At 42.3% G+C, this 18820-nt stretch overlaps 1 protein-coding gene across 1 annotated transcript in view; it reads left to right on the plus strand.

Annotated features, from left to right (window-relative positions):
* Positions 1-18820, plus strand: part of KCNB2 (potassium voltage-gated channel subfamily B member 2) — a 338203-nt gene that overhangs the window by 316775 nt on the left and 2608 nt on the right. The gene's annotated exons all lie outside the window — the stretch shown is intronic.

Below are 18820 nucleotides of genomic sequence, written 5' to 3' on the forward strand. Positions count from 1 at the left end.
AATAACTGAGATGCACCACTAAATGCACAAAAATAAATCCATGAATACTGCTGATGAAATTTTATTCATTAAACACACATTGCGTTTTGAGCTCTAAAGAAAACAGATCTCAGTCAGATCTATACTGATTGTTGGCAAGTTGTAGTCTAGCAGGAGAGATGAGACAATAAGAGGAAGCCACTGGGGGAGTGAAACAGATAAAAGCAGCTAAAACATCCTCAACTCCTTAAATTCCCTCTTCCCACACATTTTTTTCATCCCCAGAAAGAAAATGGGCAAGACAGGAGGTAGCTGAACAATTAGAAGTTTGATGCCATTGTTTAGGAATGAAAAGTTACTGGGCTAAAATTAATGGTGTGGGGAGGAGATGGGTTGGAAAAAGGAATCTTAAAAGATGAATGACTAGAACTAGGAGCTTGGATGTGGAGCTTAAGGAAGAAGAATTATATATAAGCATAGATATAGACATAGAATATTAGAACATTAGAATATTAGAGATGAAAAAACCTTTAATTCCTAGGTGAAAAAAATGAAATAAATAGAAATAGAACTAATACTAATAAAAATAGAATAGTCAAGAGGGATTTGTCTGGGTGGGGCAGAGGCTGGGTAGAGGGGAGCAAAAGGAGGAAAAGGGGGTCACCAATAATACTGTCAACAATAAATAAATTAAAAAGAGGGATTTGTTGCAGGAATGTACGGCAGGGGGTGATGTCATGAGCCTCCTTTTTCAACTCTCTATAAGGGTGGAGGGACCAAAGGATATGTAGGTGGAAATACCACCTAGGAGGCTGGAAATGCAGAACTGGTCTCAGGAAACTCTTTCTAAATCCGGAGATGTAGAATCCATGAGATCTTGTGAACCCCTGAAGCCTTGTGCAAAGAAATGCTATTAACTTGTTGATATTAGGGGTTAATTTGAAATCACTTTCACTCCCAGGTGCTTTTGTAGAAGGGTAGTTTAAGATAAAGATTTTTGTGTTATAATAGAAGTTTCTAGACATGAAAAATAAGAAAGCTAAGAAGGAAAGCATTTTCTTGTGAGTCTTTTTTGATGAGTGCTAAAGTTGAGAAATTATTTAACTGTTTAGAGAATGAAATAAACCTATCTATGGCTAAGAGAAACCAAGAACCAAAAGTTTGAATTTAGCACCAAATATACTTTCAGTGAAATGAGAGAAAGTAAATACTATAATCAGTGAGCTAAAAGCAATCATTAATATGTAAGTTCTTGCCCTTATTATAATGTTCAGATAAAAAAGACAGCCAAAAAACAGACAATATAAATAAGAGGGAATTTATTTATACTATTCTTAATGAGCATATGGCATCTTATTGAAAATAAAGAATAAATTCCAAAGTTAAAAGCCTGAGACCTCATCAATAAGTCAAGTCTATTTAAAACGTCCTTAATTGACAACCATATGCCACATGAAGAAGGCCAAGTATTAAGGTTTCAGTTCAAGTAGAATTTGTATTCTGCCAATGGTGTTGACATGAGGAGAAAAATATATTTTGTGCCATATATTTAAGTGATAAACTTTTGACAGAATGATGGTTTCTTGTACCAAAACATATTTTTCCAGTAATATCAGCACAATTAATTGAGCATAAAAGGTGAATGTGTTGTGGTATAATTTAAAACGGTCTAGAAATCAAAGATCTTTCCATTGCCTGAAAGTCTCTTGATAAGGATACATTCACATGAGTCAAGATATGACCCTCACGGTAGAATCAGGTGGGTAGACCAGGAGGCTAATGGATAGATATTTCAATGGAGAATGAGAGGGACCAGGAAGGGCGGGGCAGCAGCAGCATGTGTTATGCTGGGGAACCTTGAGCAGCCCCAAAGAGGCTGAACTTGACCTTGATAGGCAAGGAGCATAGAAGGTGCAGAGAGCAGAAGAAGTAGCTGACGAGTACGCAGGATAAATAAAACCTGCCCGGACCTGTATCCCAGGCTGGCCTGGGATGCCAATATGCAATTGGGCAATTGTGTTCTCCCTCATCATGGTTTTGCAGAGAGAAAATTAGTTATTTTCAGCCTATCTCTGTTGTGAATTTTGGTGTCCTTTGTTTCTCTGCCAAATACATGGTACTTGACAATCCCCCAACCATATCATTAGTATATGAACTTTGAAACAAAAGGATTAAGCAGCATCAAAGTTGTGTCTTTTGCAACAGAGCTAAGCCATCATCTGTTGGTGCTTTATTCTCCTGTCTGGTCACACTTTCAGAATCAAACACCTTCTGTTTACCAAATGAGAGGATGGGGCTGTGGAATGACATGGTGGGTTTTTTTATAATTATTATTATTATGTTAACTCTTTTATTTATGTAGAAGGCTTAGAATTTGTTCTCATCAGCTTACTGTCTTAGGAAATCAGTTTGAGAAACTCTAAGGGCCACAGATGGCATCTGTTGGGTTTGTATTTGCATACATAAAAATTTGATGAGAATAATATACATATTCAATGGGACTTCTTTGGGTTGAGTGCTTAGACCTAGACAAAGCCCTAGAAAATGCTTTTTGAGGAATTCTAAACCAGTGTGCAATTAATGTGGCAAAATGAATTTTGTATATTTGATGATGTTTATGGTAAATGATCCAAAACCATAACAGCGTACTCTGATACTATGAGGAAACTGATGCTTCTGTCTCTCCTGGTGCCCAAACCTTCAGCCTCCTAGAGGCCATTTAATGTGGTACAGCTGGCCAGTGGCTCATTGGATTTCTGTTTTATATGCTATCTGAATGTAATGTGTTTACTCATGCCTTCTGCCTGTTTGGGGAGGTCAAATTTTAGCATCTTGGCATATACAAAACTGGCCTGGCACTTAGAAGGCCTAGAAGTCTAAAAGACAAAACTGTGCTCACTAACTAACTCTGCAAACAACAGCTGTGGCCACCAATAAAATAGCCATTTATTAGCACAGAGAGAGCTTTGGTCACATGTAGGTCTTTTCCACCAGATTCTCAAACACAGCTAGCAATACTTATCAGCATTATCACCTCCAGAGGAGGGATGCAGATGCTTATGTGTATAAATGCCTGTGTTTGTATGTGTACATCCGTTCCACCGTAGAAGCAAGGTACTCCTATGAAAAACGTTCTCCTCTTCACATATGAATGCCTCTTCAGCACTGCATGGAAGGACAGCTCCGCCCTGTCCACTGTCTTCTTTCAGCAATAGCCACCTAGGCCATTTCCACAGAACCCAGGGCTCCAGAAAACCAAAGAAGGAAGTGATTCTATTATAGAGATCAAGAGAGATTTTTATTTTTATTTTTTTAAATATATTTTTTATTGATTTCAGAGAGGAAGGGAGAGGGAGAGGGAGAGAGATAGAAACATCAATGATGAGGGGGAATCATTGATCGGCTGCCTCCTGCACACACCCAACCAGGGATGGAGCTCACAATCCTGGGCATGTGCCCTTACTGGAAGTCAAACCGTGAACTCCTGGTTCATAGATGGACACTCAACCACTGAGACACGCCGGCTGGGTGAGAGATTTTTTTTTTTAGAAGATGATTCAAAATAGTGTATAGCATCTAGAACATAGACATGGGAGCAGACATTCCTTCCTGCCATTGAAAGGAAAGGGTGTGTAGCAGCTTTCATACCTCACCTCCCACCGTTCTCATAGCAGGTGAATATTTTACCGAGGACAGGAAATGAGCCACAGCCAAAGTCTGTGACGGGGTGACCACATGTAATTCAACCACTGATAGACTTCTACCTAAAATATAAGAATTCAAACATAATATTCAGGCTGTATATCAAAGTTATCTGAACATGGGCCATAATATCATCATTGTATTTAGATATGTAGACTGACTATGCTGCTGGTTGAATTTTGCCTTGCTGACCAGGAACCATTGTAGAAACTGTGAAAACTACTTGTTGAATATATACAATAGGATTAGCCATCATTAAATAAGCACCTATTAGGTGCTATATATATATTTAAGCTCTAAGCTTGATCTTATCAGCTCTACTGCCTGAAAAATGGATGCCTCATGGCTGGGTGAGTGACAGAACTGGGCTTGGAATCCAAACCATGGCCTACAAACTAAGGTTGTGGTTTTAAACTATGGAATTGACTATTTTAATATTAACTACTTGTCATATATGACTCTTTTTTTAAAATATATTTTATTGATTTTTTACAGAGAGGAAGGGAGAGGGATAGAGAGTTAGAAACATCGATGAGAGAGAAACATCGATCAGCTGCCTCCTGCACACCCCCCACTGGGGATGTGCCTGCAACCAGGGTACATGCCCTTGACTAGAATCGAACCCAGGACCCTTGAGTCCGCAGGCTGACGCTCTATCCACTGAGCCAAACCAGTCAGGGCATCATATATGACTCTTATGTGATAAATCAACATTTACCTAATTAAACAATTGAGTCTTCTATTTTGAGACAAATCATATAATTGAAAAGCCCACATGAGTACAGGCTGATGATTGTTTGTCAGAGGGGAGTGGGGTGGGGGGCTGGGGGAAAACATGAAGGGATTGAGAAGTACTCATTGGTAATTACTAAATAGTCATGAGGATGTAAAATACAGCATAGGGAATATCATCAATAATGTAATAGCGACATGGTGTTGGGTGGATACTGGAAATATTGGGGGGAACATTTTTATAAAGTACATATTGTCTAACCACTAAGCTGTACACCTGAAACTAATGCAGAATAATATTGAATGCCAACTGTAATTGAAAAATTAAATTAAAAAAAGAAAAATGTTGTTTCTAAGGAGCTCTTCATTGGTAGCTGTCACCAAGTTTAGGTAGGACCTGCTACCAGGGGCTGGAGTAACAGAGAGACGGGTATGCACAGTACACTCACTGGTACTTTGTATGTAATACTTGATTTATCTAGACAACAGCTTAAGAATTCCCCAGCACTTTTAAAATTTGGGTGTGTTTTTTTTAATTTGCCAACATCAGAAAACGTTCTTGTTGCTAACTTGACCATTTTAATCTGATATTTTATAGTATTTCCTTATTTATCTTTCTCCTACTCCCTGCTAGTATAAGTGATTATTTACAGCTCATGGATCCACATATTCTAACAGGTACTGGGCTGCTATTTAGAATGCAGGTATTAATTACCTACTTAACAAATCATAGCTACTTGCTTCCAACAGTAAATACAGCTATTTCTCCCAACTTAAACTGTTTTTCATGCTGACTGGGCCTATAGAACTTCCTTCTCCTTTTCAAATCATATTAGATTCACTTTGGAAGAGCATGGATGCTTTGGCTCTGAGTGTTGTTAGCTCCACCCATCATGAAAGACTGGACCCTGTATTGAATAATAGAACCTGCCCGGCCGGCTTGGCACTGTGGTTGAGAGTCGACCTATGAACCAAAAGGTCATGGTTTGATTCCCGGTCAGGGCACATGCCTGGATTGTGGCCCGATCCCCAGTAGCAGGCATGCAGGAGGCAGCCGATCAATGATTCTCTCTCATCATTGATGTTTCCATCTCTCTATCCCTCTCCCTTCCTCTCTTTCTAAAATCAATAAAAACATATTTTTAAAAAAGAATAAAGTTCTTCAACCTCTAAAATTATATACCAGTTAATAATTCTGCCCCCAAACTCTATAACTCATATGAAAATATTGGCATTTGTATAGAATTGTATAACTTCCACAACATTTTCCCGTGCATTAATAACATCATCACTACATCCTAGTCATGTAAACAAAATCGTCATGATAAGCCCGTCGTACATGGAGAAACTGGAGCTCCATGACTTGAGTCAGGTCAGGCAGTTGATCTAGTAATCAGGAAGAAGGTCAAGTCTCCTGACTCCTAATCCAGCAATCTTTGTCCCGCCAAGTTGAATCCTTTTACGGGCACATGTTTAAAGCAATGGCTGTCAACCCCAGGCTGGGAGAGGAGGTCTGTGTGGGATCAGAGACCCCTTCAGCATCACCTGTGAGGTCCTTTGTAGCTAACTACACCCACCCACCCAGACCTCTGAACAGTGTTGAAAAGCCCCACGAGGCGTAACAACAAACTCGCCCCGTCCCCCCGCCCCCACCCCATTTCCAGAGCTGAGATCCACTGGTAAAAAATCTGTGGAAGAGCCCCAGCTGGTTGGGCTCAGTGGATAGAGCGTCAGCCTGCGGACTGAAGGGTCCTGGGTTCGATTCCGGTCAAGGGCACATGCCAGGGTTGCTGGCTAGATCCCCAGTGGGAGGCACGCAGGAGGCAGCCAAACAATGATTCTCATCATTGATGTTTCTATCTTTCCCTCTCCTTCTCCCTTCCTCTCTGAAATCAATAAAAATAAAATGTTTTTTAAATCTGTGGGACAGCATCCAAAGCTGATTTTTTTGAATGGTGTGCATTTGTGTCTGAGGGCGGAGCTTATCCGTGCATGTGAATCCCTCCCAGATCTTTCGAAACCAGACTGATTCAGTGGGGCTGGGGGTGGGGTGGGGGGGACATACACACCTGAGATGCCACATTTCCAATAATCTCCCAGGTGCTGTTGGATGGAGGCCCACACTCGGATTGACAAGGCCTTAACTAAGGCGCCTTCATGACAGGCAGGAGGAACTCCAGACAGAGAATGGAGTGTGTCTGCCTGACTGTAGAGAACGTCACCTCGGACAGCCGTGACAAGCAGCACCCCCCGGTCTAGTAAACACCTCCTCAGTCCCTCATAAGCACAGAAGCTTGCTGTCAAAATGAGCCAAACTGGACTCCATTAAAGGCCCTTGTTTGTGATGCTTGGCTCTCTGCCATGAAGAATGCCTGTCATCCATGCGACAGAAGCCATCCGTGAGCTGTGGCTGGGCTGCTCACTGGCCCTGGGACAGCACTCAGCCCACCCCTGAGAGCATTTATAGAGTGAATCACCGTTTTCTTCCATCGCCGCTGGGTTTGGTTTCCATCAACGGTTCCCTCAACAGAGCGGCCGCATTTCGGCGTGTCTTCTGTTTTCTGGCATTTCTATAATGTGGTCTTAATGACGTGAACCCCACAAATACTTTTCAGAAGAGGTTTACTGCAGAGATTCATTAGAAGGAAAATAACGATTGCATTAGGGCTCTTGTTTTTTATTTTCTTTGAAGCTGCTGAGACTAGGTATGGGGATAATGGTGGGAATGAATTCTTGCAATTCTCTGTTAATGGTGATTGATGCGCTGATGAGACTGCCTAAGTGTCTGAGGAGCAAAGCCGGTTTTTAATGGCACTTTAATTTGGGAAATTTAGAAGACTTCCTTGCAGAAATTGGAAGTTGGAGTGGGTTGGAAAAATAATTCAACAAATGAGCATGCTTTCAGGCAACAGCTCATCTAAATGGCCTGTGTGATTTCAGAATGTACATTTCAGGTACAATTTTATAAAAGAGGATAGTTCTAGCAAATAATAGAGTGTGTGTGTCTCATAATGTTTTCATGTCTAATAAACTGTTGTTTAGCTCCAAGAGAGAAATATCTCCATTTCTATTTCAAAACCTGATGTTTTTATTAGAATGTCTATAATGAGGAAATATTACTTTCAGAGATGAATGATGATGCAAGGCTTACTTTGAGTTTTCTGTCTAAATGGGTAGTAATGGAGCTTTGAGAGAGCTACTCAGCCTTCCTGGTAAACTTGGCCACAAACATCAGAGACTTCTGGACACGCCATCTCCACAGCAAGTAAGGTTGAAATTCCACCTTACAAATATTTTATAACCTAAATATTCCCTCGCTCCCCTTTTTACTGCCACTGCAGTAGAAACGGCTCTCGTCTTCCATTGCACCCCTACCCCAATCAGTCCCACCATTGCAATTGGTGATCTTTCCAGAACGCAAATCTGAGCAGGCCATTCCCTTGCTTAAAATCCATCAGTGCCTTTTACTCCTTACAGCTTTCTCTTTTTTTGCTTTTTATTGATATTTTATGAGAGAAAGGAAGAAAGAGGGATAGAGCAATAGAAACTTCAATAGGAGGCATGCCCCCTACTGGGGATCGAGCCCGCAACCTGAGCATGTTCCCTGACCAGAAATTCAACCAGTGACCTCTTAGTTAATGGGTTGACACTCAACCAGTGAGCCACAGCAGCCAGGTTCCTTACAACTTTTACTCCTCAAGCTTTAGTAAGCATCGGAATCCCCTGGAGGACTTGTTAAAATACAGATTGCTGGGCCCCTCCTCGGAGTTGCTGACTCAGTAGATCAGAGTGGGGCCTGGGAATTTGCATTTCTAACAAGTTGCCACATAATACCAATGCTGCTAGTCTGGGGACCACGCTTTGAGGAACACTGGTCTTCAGAACAAAGCCCACCAAACTCTTCTTCATCAATGCATTGAGCATCCTTTAGAATTTGTCCATTGCTTACTTTCCCAGAAGTGCCCCATCCCCACTCCTCTTTGTGCCTCCACCTGCATCCAATCATATCATACTACACGACTGCTACCCATTCTTTAAGGCCTCCCTCTCAAAAAGATTTCTGCTTAGAATTCTCCTTAGAGCAAAGGAAACATTTTTCCAAGAGGAAAAGGAAGACTGTTATAGCCTCTGGGTAGAGCTGTAAATACTCTAGTGTTCAAAACATGTGAAGTGTTCAAAATCTGTGTTTTCTCCCTCAGGTTTTCATAAGTTCTCTTTTTTAAAATATATTTTTATTGATTTCAGAGAGAAAGAAAGAGGGAGAGAGAGATAGAAACATCAATGATGAGAGAGAATCACTGATCTGCTGCCTCCTGCACACCCCCCACGGGGAATGGAACCCCCACCCGGGCATGTACCCTGACCTAGAATCGAACCGTGACCTCCTGGTTCATAGATCGACACTCACCCACTGAGCCACACTAGCCAGGCTGAATTACCTTTCTCTTTTCAAGAAAAAAAAGGAATTTATTGCTTGATATAAATTATCTTTTTTAAGAACTAGAAAATTTATACGAAGAAGAAAAGGGAGGGAAGCTTATTTTGACCTAGGTCTGCACAAATCTAAGGTGTGAATTTATATGGACAAGGTGTTTTAGCAAATTATGCTTATAAATAAGCATTAAACGGAATATGCAACATTCTTAAGTTTATACTTTAATGGAGTTTTCTATTTTTTTCTGTGATGCTTTCCTTTTAACTACATGGAACAATGATGTGTGTGAATTTGAATGTATCCTTGCGTATGTTTGTGTGCACATGCATGCAAGTAATTTTTAATGGATAGTCTGCATTATTCATTCTCTTCAGGGGCTTCACATTTTATCGCACAAACCTGATACTACCCAGATCTACACATGGAATGATCATTTCCTTCACTGGTTAGATTCACTGCAGGTTCAATCACACTTAGAAAAAAAAAAAAAGTGATCTAGAATGAATACAGCACTTTTCTTTAAGAAAGTGGATCCTTCTGTGAAGGTGAAGCCCAAGCTATTACGCAGTCAAAAGCAGGCTTCTCAAAGAATAAGGTAAAAAGAGGGGAAAAAGCAATCTGCTAGTGTAATGTAAAAAAAGAAAGAATTAAGGAAAAAATTACAGACCTTAAACCTTGGAAAAGATGATGTCACTGGACTTGAAAAAATTTTGTCATCTGTCTGTTATCAAAAAATGGGCAATTTGTAATATGAATTTCTATTGTTTAAAAATCTGTTGGTGGTTAAAACTTTCAGGCTGACTTTGGGCAGCAGAAAATGACTACAAAACCTGTCCTCTTCTTTTTGGGAGATTAAAAAATATTTGGATTCTTCAATGTCCAATTTACATTGAACATCATTCTCATTTTCTCCAGTTCCTTGCACTTCTCCCTTCTTTTTTGGTTGTTCATTTATTTGAGACAGATTCGTGCGGCGCCTGCTCTGTGTGAGAATATAGTCATTGTCTCCCATAATTATAGAATTCTGTTTGAGAGGTGAAACTGTCTCCTATGAAATTATCAAATTATTATTTAAGAAGGTTGTAAGGTTTTATGGGAGGAACGGAACCTGATCAAAACTCTGGCCAACGGAAGCTGAAAGGAGGGAAGGGAGAGACAACGGCTTGGAAGGTGCTGTTAGGCGAAGCTGAGACGCCCTGCAATGCCAGTTTGTCCTCCCTCCTTCTGGACTGCGCCACTGTTAACGTGACCCCATCCCAGCAACTCCGAATCTCCAGGTTCAAACTGCAGCTCTCTGGGAGGAGGAGGCTCTGGGCCACGGAGACAAGGCTGCCAGGTCAAATGCAGACTGCCTAGTGGATTTCATATGCACAGCAAATACTTTCTTAGTATAGGTTTGTCCCATAAAAGAAATTGATTTAAATATAACTGGGCATCTAAGTCTGGCAATCCTGCAGGTGGGCAGCAGCGTACAGGCAAGAGTGCAAAGGGAGACCATGTGAATTGAGCACCTGCAAGAAGTGTCAGTGACACCTTCCATCCGTTTGGTCAACCCAGGGAATAAAGGCTTCGAGCATCCAGAGGAGGCGGGCCCCACGGGATCTGGAGCCCCAGGGAGGGCTGCAGGGGACGTGGCAGAATGTGGGCCCATGAGGACAGTGGGGTTGGGGATAGTGACTGGTGGGATGAAGGGGAATGCAGAGGGGGAAATTCAAGCCAATTCAACCACCAAGAGTGAGTGACAAGGAATAGAAGGATGAAAACTCGCTGAAAAACACATGGACGTAAAACAGTCTTTACAAGGGTCTCAAAGTGAGAATCAAGCAAACTTCACTGGGGATGGATCCAAATAGCATATAATTAACATAACCACTTATATCTGTGGTTTTGGAAAGTAACATGTGTTCATCTATATTTTCCTTTTGCTCGCCATCCTGGGTTCACTTCAGCTCAGCTCAGTGGAAGAGGCAGCATCTTAGAAGGTTGGCAGCTGTTCAGAAAAGTCCAACTTCGGGAATTCTCAGTTGGTTTGCACCATCTGCCCTCATGGCTCCTAATGACGCCATGCACGTGAATGTGCTCTTTGTAGGATGTTGAGACCAACCCCGCTAGGCACAGGGGTCACACAGAGAATAAGGAACTGCATTCTTCTTATGGCCCAACAGGAATAGATGTATGATTGGGAAGTTCTCAAATAAGTTAATTAACAATGTTAGCACTTTACAGCTTGCAAACTGCTATCATATATTTTCTCTTATTCTTGTATTAGAGATATCTAGAGAAACAGAATCAATAAAATATGTATACATATATACACATGTATACTTACATAAAATAGATAAATAGAATGACACGTGTGTGTGTGTGTGTGTGTGTGTGTGTGTGTGTGTGTGTGTGTGTACAGAGAGAGAGACAGACATTAAGGAATTGGCTATGCAATTCCTTAAGGACTGACAGGTCTGAAACCCACAGGGCAACACAGCAGGCTGGAAGTTCAGGTAAGCGTTGTTGTAATCTTTAGTCCGAAGTCCACAGAGAGGCCAGGCAGACTGCAAACTCAGGGAGGGTTTCTGTGTTGCAGTCTTGAGGCAGAAATGCTTCTTCTTTGGAAAACCTGTCTTCACTCGTAAGACCTTGAGCTATTCTGTGAAGCTCACTCGTTTTATGGAGGAAAATCTATCTGCTTTACTCAAAATCCACTGATTTAAATGTTAATCACATCTAAAAAGTACTTTCACAACTTCTGGACTGGTGTTTGATCAAGCAACTGGGCACCACAGCCTGGACAAGCTGACACAGTCCTCAATACAATGCTGCCTATCTAGTATTTATTTCCACATTATCTAGATAGGACTGCTGACTCCCAGAAAAGCTAAGTCCCATATTACAGCCACCTCCCCTCACCAGGCGCTTAGTAGACTTTCTGAATCTTTATTTCTTTATAAAGTGAGAAATGGAGTATTTCAAAGACACCGCCTGACTTGAGTGCTCTATGAATTTTTTACAGTCTTGGTATCAAGTTAAATGAAATTCTGTTCAAAAGATGCACTCCACTCATGTCCTTCCCCCCCACCCACCCCCCAGATCTCTCATTCACGCACTAAACAGGGGCGTCTAAGCTCTTAGTTGTGCTTTCTTGGGAAGAGGGGCCAAGCAGACTCCAGCGAGGAGAGCCACAGTCCCTGCCCCTCAGGAGCTGGCAGACAGGGAGCTCGTGTTCCTCCAAGCTGACCCAGCCTCTATTTCTTTGCTCTCTGGCTGCTGGAGACTCTGCAAGAACAAATTACCTAGAAAGAGGTTGCCTGATCATTAGAGTGGGTGTAAGACGAGAGGTCTCTCCATCTCTCTGTTGTTCCTTTCTTGGCAGAGTTGCTACGAATATTAAAGTTCCCTTCACCAGCCTTCTGCCAAATGGTTTGCTTCCTAAAATCGAATCCTTTCAAACACAGAAATACATCATGGGGACAGGAACAAAGTTTATTTCAGGAGATACTGAGAAAATATCAAAACACTATCTTTAGTCAGAAGAGAACCAGAACGTCTCCTCTCAAAAAAATTGTTTTTGTATGTGAGAAAGAAAAAACCAAAAGAAGAATTTGGTAAATATGTACACCTGGTTGCTTCTCTCACCTCCCTGCCTCCTCCGCCTGGCCCCCAACCAAAATGAAAGGCATTATGCAAGCTTAGGACTGACATCAACATGCGTGTGGATGACTAAGTCTTTGCAAAGTCCTCATTCAACAGCCCACAGATGTGGAAGGAGAGAATTGAACTTCTGGGTTCCTGGTACACAAAGGGCCAGAATAAGTAAAAGTCAACGGAACTTTTTAGTGACTCCTTCTTTGCATGTGTGCTGTTATGCAAATCAGCGGAGACTTCTTGAGCAGGAATCTCTTCTGTCCTGGGAGGGCCGAGGGAACATCTGAGGGCAGAAAGGACTATTGGCAAACCAGGGCCACCTGCCTTAGAGGAGGGCCCATGTGTTCAAAGAGCCCGGATGCTAGAACTTTAGTCAGAGACTGTTCTTCCTCTGGTGCAAATCACAGCATATACTTTCTGCTTTTCTGCACCCAGAAGTCTTCCGGGAAATAGCTGGAAATAGAAGATGGGTGGGTGAAACGCATGAGATCCTTACCAACTCCCCACTTCTTCCTTCAACCAATAGTTCGGCCTTTGGTGTGTAGGCTCAGAATGCCACTGTGCTTTGTCCTTTTCCTGAAAGTAGACAATTCGCCATGTTTCTAATGCTGCTTACCACAGGCCTTTTCCTTCCTGTCAACTTAAACAAGTTCTTTTCTCCTGGAAATTCCTGTCATTGTGTTTCCCCATGTTGTTTTCTATTGCTGATCAAGTTTTTTAAAATTATATTATATCCCAAGAAGATAAACCAGGAATTGCTGTATAGTGAAGAGCTTATAACTCACTCATTTTCATCTCTCAGCATGTATTTGTGAAGGGAGGGAGAGGGAAGGGAGGGAGGGAGGGAAGGAGGGATGGAGGGAGGGAGGGAAGGTTAGTGAAGAGGGATGAGAGAAAGTACCTGTGCTAACTTCAGTGCAAGGCACAGAAGTTTCCGTGTGTTTCTGTGGAGTGCTGAATGTCAGTGACTATAAAGCAGATTATCACATAGGAGGCCCAAGCTAGAACATTTTCTACATATTTTAAGGCACAAGGCAGATCAAGTTCACCCAATGCAACATCAGTCCAAATCCTTTTTAATTGAGATATAACTGATGTATAACATTGTATAAGTTTTAGGTGTCCAACAAATGATTTCATATACATATGTATTGTGAAATAATCGCCACAATAAGGTTAGTTAGCATCCATCACCTCACATAGTTACAATTTTTTCTTGTGATGAGAACTTTTAAGGTCTACTCTCTCAGCAATTTTCAAATATATAACACAGTGTTGTTAAGTCTAGTCACCATGCTGTACATCACATCCAAGGACTTGTTTATTTTATAACTGGAGGCTTGTACCCTCTGACCCCCTTCACTCATAACACACACACACACACACACACACACACACACACACGACCTCAGTCCAACTCTTAAATACTGTTGGCAAGCTAGATGGTTCTGAACTAAGGCAAATAAACTATAGTCAAATGGATTTGGCATGGAAACCACTGCTTGGGTGAGAGGATGTGTTGGAAAGTGTTGAACATATGAGCATTAAAGAGGTCTGCAATTGTATTTCAATGGGGGAGAAATACTTTGTGTTTTTTATTTCCTCCCCGTTCTGGCCAAAGGCTATTCCACGCACATCCCCAGCCATTCATACACTCACCCCAACTTCCATATAATAGGAGGCCTCGTGTGCCGGATCTGGTTGGATCCCTAACAACCTCGAAGACAGGGAGGCAAGTGGGAGGCACCTCATTTTGAGGATGTGGTAACTGAGGCCGAAGTAGGAACTGGCTGGTCCCAGCAGCCAGCGGGTGTAGAGCCATGGGTTTTACTTCCTTGTCCTGCATTCTCGCCACCAACAAACTCCCATTATCTTTCAAGGACATAGAATCAACAAGTTGGCAAATTGAGGCAAGTCTCCAACTGCTTGACTTCCTATCACACAGAGAAATCAATGCAACCAGCCTTTGGTACCTCTTAATGCAAGTGCTAGGGGCCCTGTTCTTAACTCTGTGTGATCCAGGAATGTCTGTATCTAAGCGAAGAACTAAAACCATTATCCAGGCGATTCAAAAGGGATGAAGTTTCATCCAGAAATAACGTCTGTTCCCACTAACTCAGTGCTTGGAACATGCACAGCGTGATATTTTTCAAAGCCTTCCCATCTGAGTTTCCTACGCAACAAAACTGGATGTTAGCAATTCAACCTAAGTGAAAGGACCAGGTGTGACATGTCCTGGGTTTGGTTTGCAGACATGACTGGAATTAGCAAAATGTTTTCATTTAGAAAGAGAATCACCGAGGGTTGGAGGTGAAAGGAACCTTAGAGTTGACCTAATCCAGATCGCCCAGGCGGTTGACCAGTACTATCCCACAGGTAACGGTTTGTAATTGGCACCTCCTTTGCCCTGTGCAAACACGGGTCTGTTTGCTGGAGCCCTGGAGGCCAGCTGTTGGAGGTGACAGAATTGAAAGCCCTACTCCAGCATAGTTATGATAAATGAAGCAATAGCTAAATGCCATTAAGGGTTTGCTGTACTAAAGTAAATCTCCATGTTGGGAAGTGTATCCCGTAGCTTCGAGCAAAAATCCGCATTTGTTATATTTATCGTGTTAAAAGAAACTCTGCAATAAGACAATAAACTTACATTTGGCTTATTGCATCACACATCATCCTTGGTGTATATTGAAAAATCTGCCTAGGGGGTTGTCTTTCTGGAAGAACTCCAAGTTTCACACGATATTTAAAAATAAGCCATTTCTTTACAGTTGGCAGATTGAATTTGAACACGAGTAATGCACGTCAATACCTTATGATTTCTTTAACATGAGTATAGGGGCCCTAAGGGCCTAAGGGTTTGAATGTGTGTTTGTTTGTTTGTTTGGGTACAGGGAACTTCACTGATGGTGCATGACAAGGTTGGGCTCCCTAAGCCCCTTCCCTTTTTCAGATGGAAACCATGGTCAGGAGATTCTCAGTGTGTTGGAGGGTCGATTTGGGGCAAGGACTCCCCAGAAGCTAAGGGCCTCTCTTCCTCTTTCTGGGGCTGGTAGTCCAGGGGGCTCTTATTCCTTGGAGGCCATGTGGACCATGAGGTCCACCACCCTGTTGTCACAGGAGACAACCTGGTCTTTAGTGTAGCCCAGGATGCCCTTGAGGGAGCCCTCTGATGCCTGCTTCACTACCTTCTTGGTATCATCGTATTTGGCAGCTTTCTCTAGTTAGCGGGTTAAACCACAACCAACACATTGGGGGTGGGGACACGGAAGGCCATGCCAGTGAGCGTCCCATTCAGCTCAGGGATGACCTTGCCCACAGCCTTGGCAGCACCAGTAGAAGCAGGGAAGTTGTTCTGGGAAGCCCCTCAGCCATCACACCACAACTTCCCAGAGGGGCCATCCACAGTCTTCTGGGTGATGGTGATGGCATGGATTATGGTCATGAGTCCCTCCATGATGCCAGAGTTGTCATGGATAACCTTGGCCAGGGGGGCCAAGCAGTTGGTGGTGCAGGAGGCATTGCTGACAATCTTGAGGGAGTTGTCATGCTTGTCATGGTTCATACCCATCACAAACATGGGGGCATCCACAGAAGGGGCAGAAATGATGACCCTCTTGGCTCCGCCCTTCAAGTGAGCCCCAGCCTTCTCCATGGTAGTGAAGACACCGGTGGACCCCACAACATACTCAGCACCAGCATCTCTCCATCTGATGTTGGCGGGATCTCGCTCCTGGAAGATGGAGATGGACTTCCATTGATGACAAGCTTCCTGTTTTCAGCCTTAACTGTGCCTTTGAACTTGCCAGGGGGTCCATACTGGAACATGTAGACCATGTAGTTGAGGTCAATGAAGGGGTCATTGATGGCGACAGTATCCACTTTGCCAGAGTTAAAATCAGCCCCGGTGACCAGGCGCCCAATGTGGCCAAATCCGTTCACTCTGACCTTCACCATCCTGTCTCAGGGTTGTGGCTGGCACTGTGCAGGAGCAGAGGCTGTCTGACGAACAGGGGGAGCAGAGAACCTGTTGTGTGTTTTTTCTTTAGTAATTATTTTCTTCAAGAATGTACTCCAAATCAGCCTGTGCACATGCTCAATTTTCAAGTATTGAAGGTAGCCATATTTGTTAAATTGCCATCAACTAGACCACAGACTGCATTAGTAATACAATGTTTTAGTATTTCCCCAAATCATCTACCAAAGTAAAATGACCTCCATTCTCACTCTGATTGTGGAGTCAAGGAATTCTGATGGTCCTCTTTGGACCTTCCATTTTGTTCTTTGTCCAAAAGGTTGGAAGATAACAGAATGCTTTCATGTATATTTTTACTTTTCTCCTTGCTCTTTGAAGTGATAAACATCAGTAAAATACATCTAAAATGGACAGGTGAACAGATAAGATATGGAAAATATAGACTATGGATGGTCAGTACAAGAATGCTGGCGGCCATCCCAGTATTAAGATATATTAGCAACAGTGTGACTTCCTAGAAAATACAGAGGGACTAGTTCCTTATGGTAAGAGCCTAAGAGTGGATGGCATCTGACCAATGCTTCCTAAGGAGTATTTTAGTGACTAACTATAGTAAATGTCACTTTGCCCTTGGCCTCTGAGGGTAGACATTCGAGGTGAGCATTCCCAACTTGCCTTTAATAAACCCCCTGAGTCCATTCTCTATGGGTTTGCCTAAACCTTCTTGAGGGAATTTCTAACTTGAGCCTCCAGACTCTCCTAGAGTAGGTGAGGAGAACCTTTATTGTAACTTCATTGATCCACATTTTTAAAGGAAAATCTGAAGTGTACTCAAGTAAAAAGGACTTAGTTTTGTTTGAGAAAAAAATATAAAAGAATTAATAATTAAATACTGTTCTTTAAACTAAGGAACCATAAATCTTTAATTAGCATCTGCAACACATTCTGAAATATATTATACCATAGTTTTACTTATAGCAAAAAGAAAGTTAGGAGCTGGAAGGGAAAACAATGAAAGGTACAAAGGAGGCATAAGAGGGAGAAAGGGGAAAGCTAAGAAGAATGACCTAGAAGTAGAGAACCTGGAAGGATAAAGAGAAGGGGGAGAAAGAAGAACAAGAGGAAAGAAGTTTGGAAGTCCTGATGTCAATTAGAGATAAACTAGTTTTTTCACAGTCTGATGTTGACTGAGCTGTATGGCCTCAAGATGTTCAATCATTGTCTTTTGAAATGTATACTAGATGCTGAATCTCTAAGCAGTCACTGTCAGAAGTACAAATAATAACTGAGACCAGTGACACCTCCCAAGGTCATTGACAAAGGTGGATGAAACCAGGCCAGACCTAACTAGGTAAGGAGGGTTTCCGGTTTCTTCCTCCTCCAAGAATTGAGTGCTTTAGATACACAATCTTTACTAAGCAACTAAGTGCCTCCTTCCACTGCCCTCAAACTTTGATCTCCATGCTTTGCCTTATCAACTTGGAACACTGGGTTCAGGTTAGGAAAGCCAGTTGGGCTGCCTATATCTTACATGGTTTTACAGATCCCCCACATACCTGTTCTTGGCCTTCATCTTTCAAAACCAAAGTCCTGTTCATTTCAGCCTCTAATAATAGGAGGAGCTTTCATTTATTTAGCGATGTCTGTGTGCCATGTAAACTTCACAACAACCATGAAATGACTGTGCTTGTTAGCGACAGCTTTGTAAACTGAAACACAGAGAGGTTAAATAACTTGCCCAGAGAGGTTAAATAACACAGGAAGTGATAAAGACCATGTCCAAGCCCAGGATGTCTGACTCTAAAATCCACTCAGTTGACCCTCGTCTTCCACATTATTGAGCCCTCCCTCTTCCTTCCGAATCTGACTTCGGGCTGCTGCTCCTCTGCCTATGTCTGCCCTGCACCCAGATCATCATGGACCAGACTTCAAGCTCCTCTTCGTGAAACCTTCCTGGACTGAATGAAATTGGCTCATCATCTTCCTTCCCCACATGAGGCTGCCCAGAGCTCCACACATCCCAGGATGAAGGCTTGCCTGACAAAATTCTGTCACCAGTGCTAACCACATAAGTAGGATTCATCGTAAGAGAAGCACGTGCTCAGTGCCATATTATCTGCAAGTGTAGGTCTGCATTTGTGGTTTTAGTTGTAGAATAAAACTTCTAGAAATCATGAAACCCTGCTAGCTTATAGCAATTCACTTAAGAAAACATAAACCGGGGAATTAAGAGAAAAAAATTACCAGTAACTAAGAGAGGAGAGATGATTACTCCCACAAAACTATTCCAAGGGGTGGTTATTCCCACAAATGTGCCTAAAAACAATAGGCAATGAAGGGAAGAATGGATGTTTTTAAAA

This window comes from Myotis myotis, unplaced genomic scaffold (assembly GCF_014108235.1).
Source record: "Myotis myotis isolate mMyoMyo1 unplaced genomic scaffold, mMyoMyo1.p scaffold_m19_p_16, whole genome shotgun sequence".
In the NCBI taxonomy this organism is placed as follows: domain Eukaryota; kingdom Metazoa; phylum Chordata; class Mammalia; order Chiroptera; family Vespertilionidae; genus Myotis; species Myotis myotis.